Raw genomic sequence first — 12,115 nt, forward strand, 5'->3', positions numbered from 1 at the left:
AATTACCTTTTTAATATTCCATTTAATGTATATGCCACATTTTGTTTATCCATTCATTCGCTGATGTCTACTTGAGTTGCTTCCACCTTTTGAGTATAATGAATAATGCGTCTGTGAACATTGGGTGTACAAATATGTGCTTGAGTCCCTGGTTTCAATTCTTTTGGGTATAGACCCAGAAATGGGATTGCTGGATCATATGGTGATTCTGTTTCATTTCTTGTGCAATTACCACACTGTTTTGTACAGAGACTGCTGTATTTTACATTCCCATCAGCAATGGTTCCAATTTCTCTACATCCTCACCAATATTTATTATTTTCCATTTTTTTAATAATAGCCATTCTTTTTTTTTTATAACTTTATTTATTTATTTATTTGTCTTTTCTAGGGCCACAACCACAGCATATGGAGATTCCCAGGCTAGGGGTCGAATTGGAGCTGTAGCCACTGGCCTACGCCAGAGCCACAGCAACACGGGATCTGAGCCTCGTCTGCGACCTACACCACAGCTCAGGGCAACGCCGGGTCCTTAACCCACTGAGCAAGGTCGGGGATCGAACCCACAACCTCATGGTTCCTAGTCGGATTCGTTAACTACTGCGCCACGACTGGAACCCCCAATAATAGCCATTCTAATGGGTGTGATCTTATTATGGTTTCGATGTGAATTTCCCTAATGATTAATAATGTTAAGCATCTTTTCATGTGTTTACAAATCATTTGTATATTTCTTTGGAGAAATGTCTTTTCAAGTCCTTTGCTCATTTTTTAAATCTAGTTGTATTTTTGTTGTTGTTGAGCTGTAGTTCTCTATATCTTCTGGATATTAACCCTTTATCAGATATATGATTTTTAAATATTTTCTCCAATCCTACCGTTGCTTTTTCACTCTATTGAGTGTATCCTTTGATGCACCCAAGTTTCTAACTTGGATACAGTCTAATTTATTTTTTCTTTTGTTGCCTGTTGGTAGCTACATGAAACTTAATTACACGTGGCACGTATTGTACTTTTGTTGGACAGTGCTGGCCTGAAAGTTTGATTAGATTCACTTTGGGCAAGAATATTTTATAGATGATGTGTTCTGTGCTTCATAATGCTTCCCAGCAGGAAATATGTAATATCAGGTTGTCCCACTAGGGGCGATGCTGAATCGGATTGTCTGGTTAAAGTGGCCACTTTGAGCTATCTGGGCTACAAAGTATGTTTTTGCCTTTGCAGTTTCCAAATAATTTGTGAGATGATACTTTGACACCAGAATACTTTAAAAATTGTCAGCCAAATTTCTTAGCCCTCTTAGAGAAATCAGCATCTACAGATAACACTAAGGATAATCATCAAGAAGTCAAATCCTGAATGCATGACCCTCCTGGGGAGGGATGTTCAGGTAACTCTTGGCCTTTTTAGCCCTTGACCTTTTCATGGCTGCAACAGGCAAAAAACATGCCATGCCTGATTTTCCCCAGCTTCCTTCCTAATGGCTGTAACTAATCCGTAGCTCTCACTTGGGCCAGTCGTTTCCATTGTAGCTGTCCCTAAAGCTTATCCAGGTCTCCTTTCCTGTCTTGTTATTGGCAATAACCCTCTACTCCTACATTTTGTAGAGCTCCCCTGGGGAGTTGCTCATGCACTCAAGAACCTATCTCTTGTTTTTCATGCTTGTCCCCACTTCTTTTTTTCTGTGACCACACTGACACCTGTGCCAAGGCTGGTGGCCCTCAGAGTTCCCAGAGCCTCAAACTCCCTTGATGCCAAAGGTGTCCTATATTTCCCAGGGTCTTCCCTGGTTAAAGACTTGCTGCATCTATGTGAGCTGGAAAATAAGACCTCTGTAGGGCAATTTCCCCTGCGTTCCAAGGTAACACCTCTGTGTGTATTCCTCCGCCCCACAACATCTGTTGTGAAGTCATATCCTGGTTTCTGCCTGAGTCTCAAGAACTTGGTTCCTCATAAATATCCAGGATAGACACCTTTCTCTCTCCTGATCCCCCTTGTCTCTCCAGGTGCCTGAGCAAAAACACCTTCCCTATTCCTTTAGCCAAATCAGCACCTGCCCACTTTTCTTTAGAGGGGTGTGAAACTCATTTAGGCTCCAGATGGGACAACTAGTCATATTCTACATTCCAGTAGCTAAGTAGGGAAGAACCACTCAGTGAAATTTCTAAATTTCCTTCTATATGCTTGTGTGGCAGTGAGCCTATGGCTTAAGATATAATCAAAGGACTCCAGCTAGGTCATAAGGTTTATTCCCATTACAGATAAAAAGAGATGCTACGGACCCTTCCAGGAAAGGCCCAAGGATCTCAGATTGAAGATCCTTCCTCAGAAGAAGAAGTTAAGATTATGCACAAGTGGCATAAAATCTTAAACTATACAATTTCTAAAAGAAAAAATAAGAGAAAATCTTTGCAACCTCAACATACACTAAGATTTCCTAACATGTACCAAAGATAAAACAAAAAGTTAATTAATAAATTGGACCTAATCAAAATTTTTAAATGTTGCTCTTTGAAAGACACTGTTCATTTTTTTAATGATTTTTCTTTTCTTCCATTATAGCTGGTTTACAGTGTTCTGTCTATTTTCTACTGTACAGCAAGGTGACTCAGTCACACATACATGTATACATTCTTTTTTTCTCACATTATCATGCTCCATCATAAGTGACTATGATGCTATACAGCAGGATCTCATTACCTATCCATTCCAAAGGCAATAGTCTGCATCTATTAACCCCAAATTCCCAGTCCATCCCACTCCCCTCCCCCTCCCCCAGCAACTACAAGTCTCTTCTCCAAGTCCATGATTTTCTTTTCTGTGGAAAGTTTCATTTGTGCCATATATTAGATTCCAGATATGTGGTATCATATGATATTTATCTTTCTCTTTCTGATTTACTTCACTTAGTATAAGAGTCTCTAGTTCCATCCATGTTGCTGCAAATGGAATTATTTTGTTCTTTTTATGGCTGAGTAGTATTCCATTGTGTATATATACATCTTCTTAATCCATTCATCTGTTGATGGACATTTAGGTTGTTTCCATGTCCTGGCTATTGTGAATAGTGCTGCAATGAACATATGGGTGCATATGCTGAAAGACACTGTTTAAAAAATGAAAACTTATGCCAGATAATGGGAAAAAGTCTTTGTTATATATATATCTGGAAAAGGATTTATATCCAGAATATATAAAGAACTCCTATAGCTCAATAGTAAAAATAAAACAATGAAACTTTAAAATGGGCAAAAAATGTGAAACACTTCATGTAAGAAGCTGTATGAATGACCAATAAGTATATGAAAAATGCTCCATATCACCGGTTGTGTGCTGATTAAAATCATAATGGTATTTCATTACACATCCATCAGAACAGAAAAAATTTAAAAGGCTGATTATATCAACTGTTGACAAGGATCTGAACTAACTGGAACTCTCCTACAATACTATTGGGGTTACGAAATGGTACAGCCACTTTGAAAAAGAATGTGGCAATTTTTAAAAAAGCTAAACATACACCTGTCATTTGACCCAGTCACTGAACTCCTATCTATCCAAGAGAATTAAAGCAAATGTGAAAGTTTGTACACAAATATTCCAAGCAGCTTCAATCATTAATAACCCAAAACAGAAGGCAACTTAAATGTCTCTAAACAGGTGAATATATAAAATGTCATATACTCATACAATGAAATACTACTCAGCAATAAAATATATGTTATTGATATGGTAACAAGATGGATGAATCTCAAAATAATTATACTGAATGAAACCAGCCAGACACAAAACAGTTTATACTACAAAATTCTATTTATGCAGAATTCTGGAAAATGCACTCTTCCCTGTAGCTACAGAAAGGAGCTCAGTAGTTCTGTGGAGCTGGGAGCAGAGGGAAAGCTGGGCTGCAATCATGTCCAAGGGAACTTCAGAGAAGGCCTCTTTCCTTGGGGGGGAGGGTGACAGGAGGTTGGAAACAGGCTGGACTGAGTGCCAGATGACTACAGTGAGAAGGGATTGTCCATAAGGACCACTCACCTGCGATCAGCCCAAGCCCACCTGTGAGTCCCACATACATCCTTCCTGCCTGGAAGGCTTTCCTCTTCCCATTGTCATTTCTTTAAGACTCTCTTCCTCCAAGAATCACTTTCTAATTTATCCCTGACCATTCTGTATTCACAGCATGATTTCCACTAAGTCATCTGTACTTCCTTTCATAGCTAGTTCTTGCCCATAGCTATATATGCTTTTTGAGTCAGACATACTAAGCATTGGCAGGAAGGTGGGGAAATCGGACCCTCACCCATAGCTGGTGCAGTCATTCTTTTTTTGGGGGGAGGGCTCCTAACCTGTGGCCTATGGAAGTTCCCAGGCTAGGAGTCGAATCAGAGCTACGGCTGCCAACCTGCACCACAGCCACAGCAACAAAGGATCTGAGCCATGTCTGTGACCCACACCACAGTTCATAGCAACACCAGATCCTGAACCCACTGAGTGAGGCCAGGGATTGAACCCTCATCCTCATGGATACTAGCTGGTTCATTACCTCTGGGCTACAATGGGAGCTCCTGGTGCAGCCATTCTTTAGGAGAATCGATTTCCTTAAAATCCACCAAGCCCATTACTAGGTAGACACCCAGGGGGATTCTTCCTAGGGAACAAAGGAGAAGTGCGTCAGGGGGTTCATTGCCACACTGCTGGGGGCGACCTAGGTGTCCATCTCTATGGCACATGTCATAGGCAGACAGCAGGATGATGAACTAGATATTTGTGCAGCAACCTGGGTTGATCTCAAGAACAAAGTTAAGAGAAAAAAGTAAAAACAGAATGAGATTTTTAGCCAATTCCATTTACGTATTTCACACCCACATAAAACAGGCTTGTATATTTTTGTAAGGGTACTCATATATCTAAATAAACATCTGTCAGATGGATAGGAAGACCTATATTACATACACAAGAGTGGATGCCTGTGGGAGGAGGCCAGTGGGATTGGGAATGGTGGATGAAGGGGAAAAAACATTAAAATTAAATTTTTTTTCTTAAAAAGAAAAGGTCATTCTATGGATAGTGATGACATCCCATGAACTGAGAATAGGATTAACTCAAGCATGTACACCTGAATCCCTAAGGATATAAAGAAGAAAAAACTACAGATGGATAGATGATAGGTAAATAGGTAGATACATACATACATATGTGTGTACATGCATAGATACATGTGCATGTATCTTTGTTTGTCTATTGTATTCAAAATGAATTAACTAACTCTTCCCTGGTGTGGTGTATTAGTTTCCTAGTGCTGCCATAACAAAGTTCCACTGTTTTAGTAACTTCAAACAACATATGTTATTGTGTACAGTCGATAGGTAAGAGGTCTACCACAGGTCTCACTGGGCTAAAATCAAGGTGTCAGCATGGCTGTGTTCTTTTCTGGAGGCTCTGGAGGAGAATCCATTTCTTGGCCTTTTCCAGCTTCTAGGGGCTGCCCACATTCCCTGACTTGTGGCCCTCTTTCTCCACCTTCAAAGCTAGCAAAGGCAGGTCTAGTTTTTCCTTAGGTGTCCTTCTCTGACCTCTCGTGCCCCCCCTGCCACTTTTCAGGACCTTATGATAACCCTGAGTCCACCTAGATAATCCAGGAAAATCTCCCTATCTTAAAATCATCTGAATGGGAATTCCCTGGTGACACAACAGATTAGGGAACTGGTGTGGTCACTGCTGTGGCTCAGGTCACTGCTATGGCATGGGTTCAATCCCTCGCCTGGGAAGTTCCACTGCCTTAGGTGAGGCCAAAAAAAAAAAAAAAAAAAAAAAATCATCTAATTCCCCAGTGCCTTGTAAGTTCACATATTCACAGGTTCCAGGGGTTAGGATGTGGACATTTGGGATCCTGGGCTTAGGGCAAATTGAGATGACAACAAAACCACATATTCTTTGCTATTGTAAATCAGTTATTTGGCCAAATAACAAAAACAAACAAAAAAGGTATATCGTGTCTTACTACATGCCAGATCTCTGCGCTAAGAGACAAGGTTACAGTAGGGGTCAGGGATTGGCTGTGGATGGTGGTGTTGAGATTTCTTCTTCCTTTGCAGACAAAATTCCCATTCTGGCTTATTTTAGCTAAGAGATAAATGAGAAGTAATCTGCTTAAACTCTTTTCATTACAGTGTAAATGACTAGCTTATGAAAACCTTCTAGAAAAGACATTTACATTCTTTTTTTAAAGGAGCACCCTGGAGTTCGCGTCATGGCACAGTGGTTAACGAATCCGACTAGGAATCGTGAAGTTGCGGGGATCGATCCCTGGCCTTGCTCAGTGGGTTAAGGATCCGGCATTGCAGTGAGCTGTGGTGTAGGCCGCAGACACGGCCCTAGAAAAGACAAAATAAAATAAAATTAAAAAGGGGCACCCTGACCCAGTGCTTCTTAACCTTTCATGAGTATATACATCACATGGGAATCTTGTTGAATACAGTTTTGATCCAGTGGGCCTGGCTTGGGGACCCAAGACTCTGCTTTATTTATTTATTTAGTCTTTTTAGGGGCATATCCTTGGCATATGGAGGTTCCCAAGCTAGGGGTCAAGTCAGAGCTGTAGCTGCTGGCCTGCGCCACATCCACAGCAATGCCACATCCACAGCAATGCCACATCCCAGCTGCTGCTGCGACCTACACCGCAGTTCACAGCAACGCCGGATCCTTAACCCACTGAGCAAGGCCAGGGATTGAATCTGCGTCCTCACGGATACCAGTCAGGTTCGTTTCCTCTGAGCCAGATGGGGCCTCCGAGACTCTGCTTTTTTGAAAAGCTCCCTTCCAGGCAATGCAAATGCTGCCTGTCCGGGAAGGGCAGCTGGAGGAGCGAGGCCCAAACTCAAACAAGGCCCTACCCCTAAGCAACACTCAGACTCTGCCATCCATCTATTCTTGTGAGGGGTTTGCCTCCGTCTAAGAGGTTATAGCAGCCAATCAGTTTGCCAAAACATCACATTTTGTCACTGACCAAAAACCTGTAGCAGAGGGGATACTCTGCCTATTAATGGCCTTGGTTTCCTGCCAAAGTTTCTGACCAAGACTCACATTTCTCCCCAAATATGGAACAAACTATTTATAATCCTTGACATAATAGTGAATCACTTATCTCCTGGGCCAGGACTTCCCATATCCAAGGCTTACCCCACCTGCACCCCCAGTGACCCAGTAACTGGATTCAAACCTATTGTTGGAAATTTATAAGGCTGGACTATTTAAGGATTCCCTAGACAAGGGAATAAAGGCTAATTAAGAGTCAAAGTTGTCTGTCTAATGGGGATGAGCTTTTGCATACTGGCTCCTTCAGGGAGGTGGGATGGTGGGGAGAGGAGAGCAGAAAGGCCAAGCCGAAGAAACAGAAACTCTACGGGTAATTTAGATAATCTACAGGTAATTTAGATAATCTTGATAGGGACCTCTGGCCAATGAAATGACCTTAATAAAGTCCAGGGACCAATAAGAGGACAGATGATTGCATCAAGGTGAATTGATAATGTGATCTGTAAGGGAAGGGAATGCAGCATGTTTCTATATACACCACCTGGCTGCCCCTGATCCTGAGTTTGGGCACTGCTGCTTCAAAGAACACTTCTCAACACTGATGCATTTCGGTGTCCTCTGAACTACGATTTCCCCAAATCTTGGTTTTGGCCTCAGAAAGAGACCCCTTTGGGGAAACAAAGCAGAACCAGACCTGCAGTTTCACACCTTCTGTTTGCAAGATGGCTAGGTCCCTCTCATCCCCTAGGCAGAGTGCTGTGGTATGGTTTTTCCCCAAGGCCTCCTTAAGGAGCCTCTATTTTATGTTCTCTCTAGGCCTCCTTCCCACCCTATCCTGGGTAGGTAATGGCTAAAAACTCTCTTGTATGGGCTACTCAGGCAGCACAGATCCACACTTGGCATGCCTACAACAGAGCTGGGAGAAGGCATGAATCTCTGCAGTACAAAAAGGAGGCACTCTCTGGCCTGACCAGGCTTATGGCTACCCATTCATCTAGCATCTGAGCTGGAGGTTCTTTGGGAGAGTGGTCTCCCATTAGAGATCAAATTAAATCAGGGGTCACTCTTCTCTCCCATCCTATGCTTTCATCCAAGTACTAAAACTTTATATCTGGCAGCAGCTTTTAAGACACAGTCTAATAGCCATCACTGTATGGATAAAAGAAGTCTACAGAAGGGAAGTAAATAGATTAAGATCACACAAGAAGTTCCTGGCAGAGTCTCTACCCAAACCCAAACCTCAGAGGTCAGGTGACTTGTTTGAGGTCACATGTTCAGGTGATGGCAACACTGGGTCTAGAACTCAACTCCAATTCCAAATTTTTTCCACTACAGCCCCCCTCAACCATAGCTAGAAGACTCTTCCCCACCCCTGATGGAAGGACACCCCATTATTTATTCACAAATGCCTCTGAGGATATTCACATTGAAGGCTGGAGGTCAAGGTCGGCTTTGGGGGAAAGAGTAAGTGGAGCTACCTGGGAATGCCACTGATCAAGTCTGGTCTTTTTTCACACATCTTATCAGCCTACCACCTACTTTCACTTTTAGGGTTTAATCTTTCTAATTCTTTTCCTAACCCAGTCGCTCTTCCTGGCCACATGTGATTACTACCTTGCTGCTTCAACTTTCTCTCCAGCTGGGTAACTCTTCACTCTTTGTCTAAGCACAAGGTTTTTCTCTTTGATTTCATCTCCTCTGCCTAGGGGGCTGGCTTCCCTTCCCACCCCTCTGCTCACATCTCACTCACTTCTCCTCACCTCTCCACTTTCCACCAGTTTCCTCCCATTTCCTCTCTCCCTTCCAGTTTTGGAATGATGGCTCCTGAATTTCTTGCCTCCACCAAAATGGATGGCTTTCCTCCCTCTGCTTAAGAGGGGGAAAAGCCGTGAAAGCCTCAAATGCCATCTTTCATCTATCCTATTTATAACTCTACCTCCTTCTTAGCAGATTGACACAGCACTCTGCTTGGTTCCCAGAATAAATGCAATTCAAGAATGAGCGGCAAGTCCAGGCTCCCAGGATTCTTCTGTAGGCAGGCATTTGTGAGGACGGTTTCTGCCAGCATTTGAGAAGCGTCTCTGGCATCTGTGCTTCTCTGAGCCCATCTTCCGCTGTCCTGGAAACTCCTTCCCTACAGGATTTTCTTCCTAACAGATTTCCCCTCCTGATCATGACTGCAACAAGCTCACATTAGAGGCGGTTTTTATTCCCCTAGCATACATTGACCACCATAAAAGACACTTAAGAAATACTTGTTGGATGAATGAAAGTTGACATATTAATAACAGGTCATAACTGAGTTTGCAGGAAGCCAGTGTGGAATTATAGCTGATTCACAAAGTGAACAATCCATATTGAAATTCACATTTTAAAAATAAAAACCAATTTTATATTACACCTAACATCACTGATGTCCCCAAATTAGTATAAAACCTGAATGAAGGAGCACACTTATGAAGCAACTTTCACTATTAGGAATTGTACTTTGCTTAAATGATTTCATTTCTTCTACAACCTCTGTAATATGTACTATTATCCCCATTTTGAGGTGACAAAACAGGTGTTCCCTGTGGCACAGCAAGTTAAGGATCCGTGTTATCTCTGTGGCAGCACGGGTTCAATCCTCGGCCTGGAGCCAAGGGTTAAGGAGCTAGTGAGGCTGCAGCTACATCACAGGTCGCAGCTGAGGCTTGGATTCAATCCCTGGCCTGGTTACTTCATTTGCTGTGGGTGCGACAAAAACAAACAAACAAAAGAAAAAACAGAAACAGACTCTTGGCCTAGGTAACAGAAAGATCAAGTGGATTCAACTCAAGTTTATCTGCCTTCAAAGCCCATTTTAAAAACAGAGAGGCCTGGAGCCTTTACACAGCATCTAACACAGAACATGCTAACAATCTCTGGTTCAGTCTATGCTCCCTTGTCTGTTTCTTTCCTCCTGGGCACATAGTAGGTGCTCAAACAAATCTTGGTTGAATTGAATTACAGAATGTACCATTTAGGTTCAGTTTTTTAATCTCCTATTTTATTCTAATTTTCCAGGTTTGACTTTAGAAGAAAACTCACATGGAGCTTTATCAAAGCTGGAGGGTTAGCAAATGGGAACGCACAAGCCAAAGTTTTCTGTCTTCGTCCAGGAAAACAGATATGGGAGGAAACCTTAGCAGGCAGGATTTGGGTTAGATACCAGACCAGGCCACTGACAAAGACAAAATATTTTGTCTGCACATCCCCATCTCTCTGGGATGAGCCAGATTCCTGCCTGCTGGGAAGGCTCTGCTTCTGAGGGTCTGCAGAGGCTCCAGAAGCTGCCCTTCTGCATTGGTGGCCACAGTAGGAAGAATCTGCTGCAGAAACTGCCCTCGTTCAATGGCATCCTCTTCCCAGTAATGTGGAGTTGTTAGTTCCCTTGATTGCTCTCTGATGCGTAGCTTTAATTGTATCCTTGCGTTTGCGGAAAGAATAGAATCATGTTCCCAAGAGGCTAGCTGGGAAAACCCACTGCTAGCCTGGAATACCAATAGGAACGTGCAGAGATGGCTGCTTCATGGGTGGGCACAGGAGAAAGGAGATGAGGGAGGGCAGCTGCCTCCAAAGGTTTGGGGGTTATGAATGGAAGGATCATCATTCCCCTTGACCTCTCCTAGGACTATAGACAGCAGAATGTTATTCACAGGAAACTGCCTGGAAATTGCATAGGAAATTTCCTATGCACAGAAAATTGCCTGTGGGGGATGGTTTATGTGGTGCTGAAAAGCCACCATCCCCACCCCACCCCCAAGAAAAAGCTGTCTCTCACCCACACTGGAGTTTCTGTGGAGTAATACCACTGTTGAGCTGATTATCTGTTGCCGTCCTCAATTTCTACACCTGCTTGTATGTAATTGAGGTCATTTTGTACATACATTTTGCAATCTGCCCTTTTCAGTTAACATTGTAGATTATAATAAGCCTTTGAAGGTGGGAGGGTTTGGTAAAATCCAACCATTTTATAGTGGAGGGTGACATCAAGCAGACACAGCAACAACAGCTAGTATTGCCAGATCGGCGGGCTCCTTGGAGCTGGAAGTCCTGTCCCACCAGTGGTAGGGTTCACCCATTTCTACAACTCCATGAGGCAGTGGGCAGCATTGACTCTAGGAGTTAGGATTGAAAGAGTTTATTTTTTATTATTTTTTAATCTCCTCTCAATTTCTTTTATTTTCCAAATTTCACAATAAACCAGTAGCCCTTTTATAATCAGAAAAAAATTATTTGAAGGGTTTCTTGCTTGTGCTGCCAAGATAGCAGCAAGGCATTAGAATCAGAATCAGTCGCAAAAGAGCAAGTCACCCAGGCTCATCTCACCCTGCTTCAGGCTCTCCGTCTACAAAATGGGACAGTCACCCTGGACCATCCCAGAGTAGGGACTGTAACACTATCAGTGCCATACCGACGAGAAGGCCTATGGGACAAGGTAAAGAAATAATCAACCCATATTTGGGAGGGGGCCAAGCTTTGTGGTCTGCAGCTGCCCAACTCTCCACAGGCCCATCCCAAGCCTCTCAGAAGAGGACCATTCATTCCCCTTACTGATGATTGTAACATCCTGATGGAAAGACAGGAGAATAGACTTTCTCATCGTGGAGAACAGACTGGAACTCAGGTATCTTTAGAACCTGAGAAAAGGAATCAAGCTACTTTCTTTTCCTATTGCTCACTGACAGGGCTGACTAATTCATTAGGCACAAGAGACACAGTGCCTAGGGACCAAAATACTTGTAGGGGTCCACAAAAATGTTTTAATATATTACAGTAAGGTATTTGCCGCATACCAACACAATTGTAAAATATAAGTTTTGATTTTTTTTCCTTGCCTGGGGCATGTGAAAGTTCTACAGCCAGGGATCAAACTCACCCCACAGCAGTGACATCCCCGGATCCTTCAATCACTAGGCCACTGGGGAACTCCATAAGTACTGATATCTTCCATGGTGGAAGGGGCCCACAAAAGCAAATGTGCCAAGATCCATGAAAGTCATACTGAGGCCACGCTCAGTCTATACCAGCTTCATTTTTCCAGGCCCTCCTATGA

The sequence above is a fragment of the Sus scrofa genome, chromosome 13 (genome assembly GCF_054392235.1).
Source record: "Sus scrofa isolate SSC_HxYL_T2T_F1_AM1 chromosome 13, Sscrofa_HxYL_maternal_Yorkshire_Landrace_v2.0, whole genome shotgun sequence".
In the NCBI taxonomy this organism is placed as follows: Eukaryota; Metazoa; Chordata; class Mammalia; order Artiodactyla; family Suidae; genus Sus; species Sus scrofa.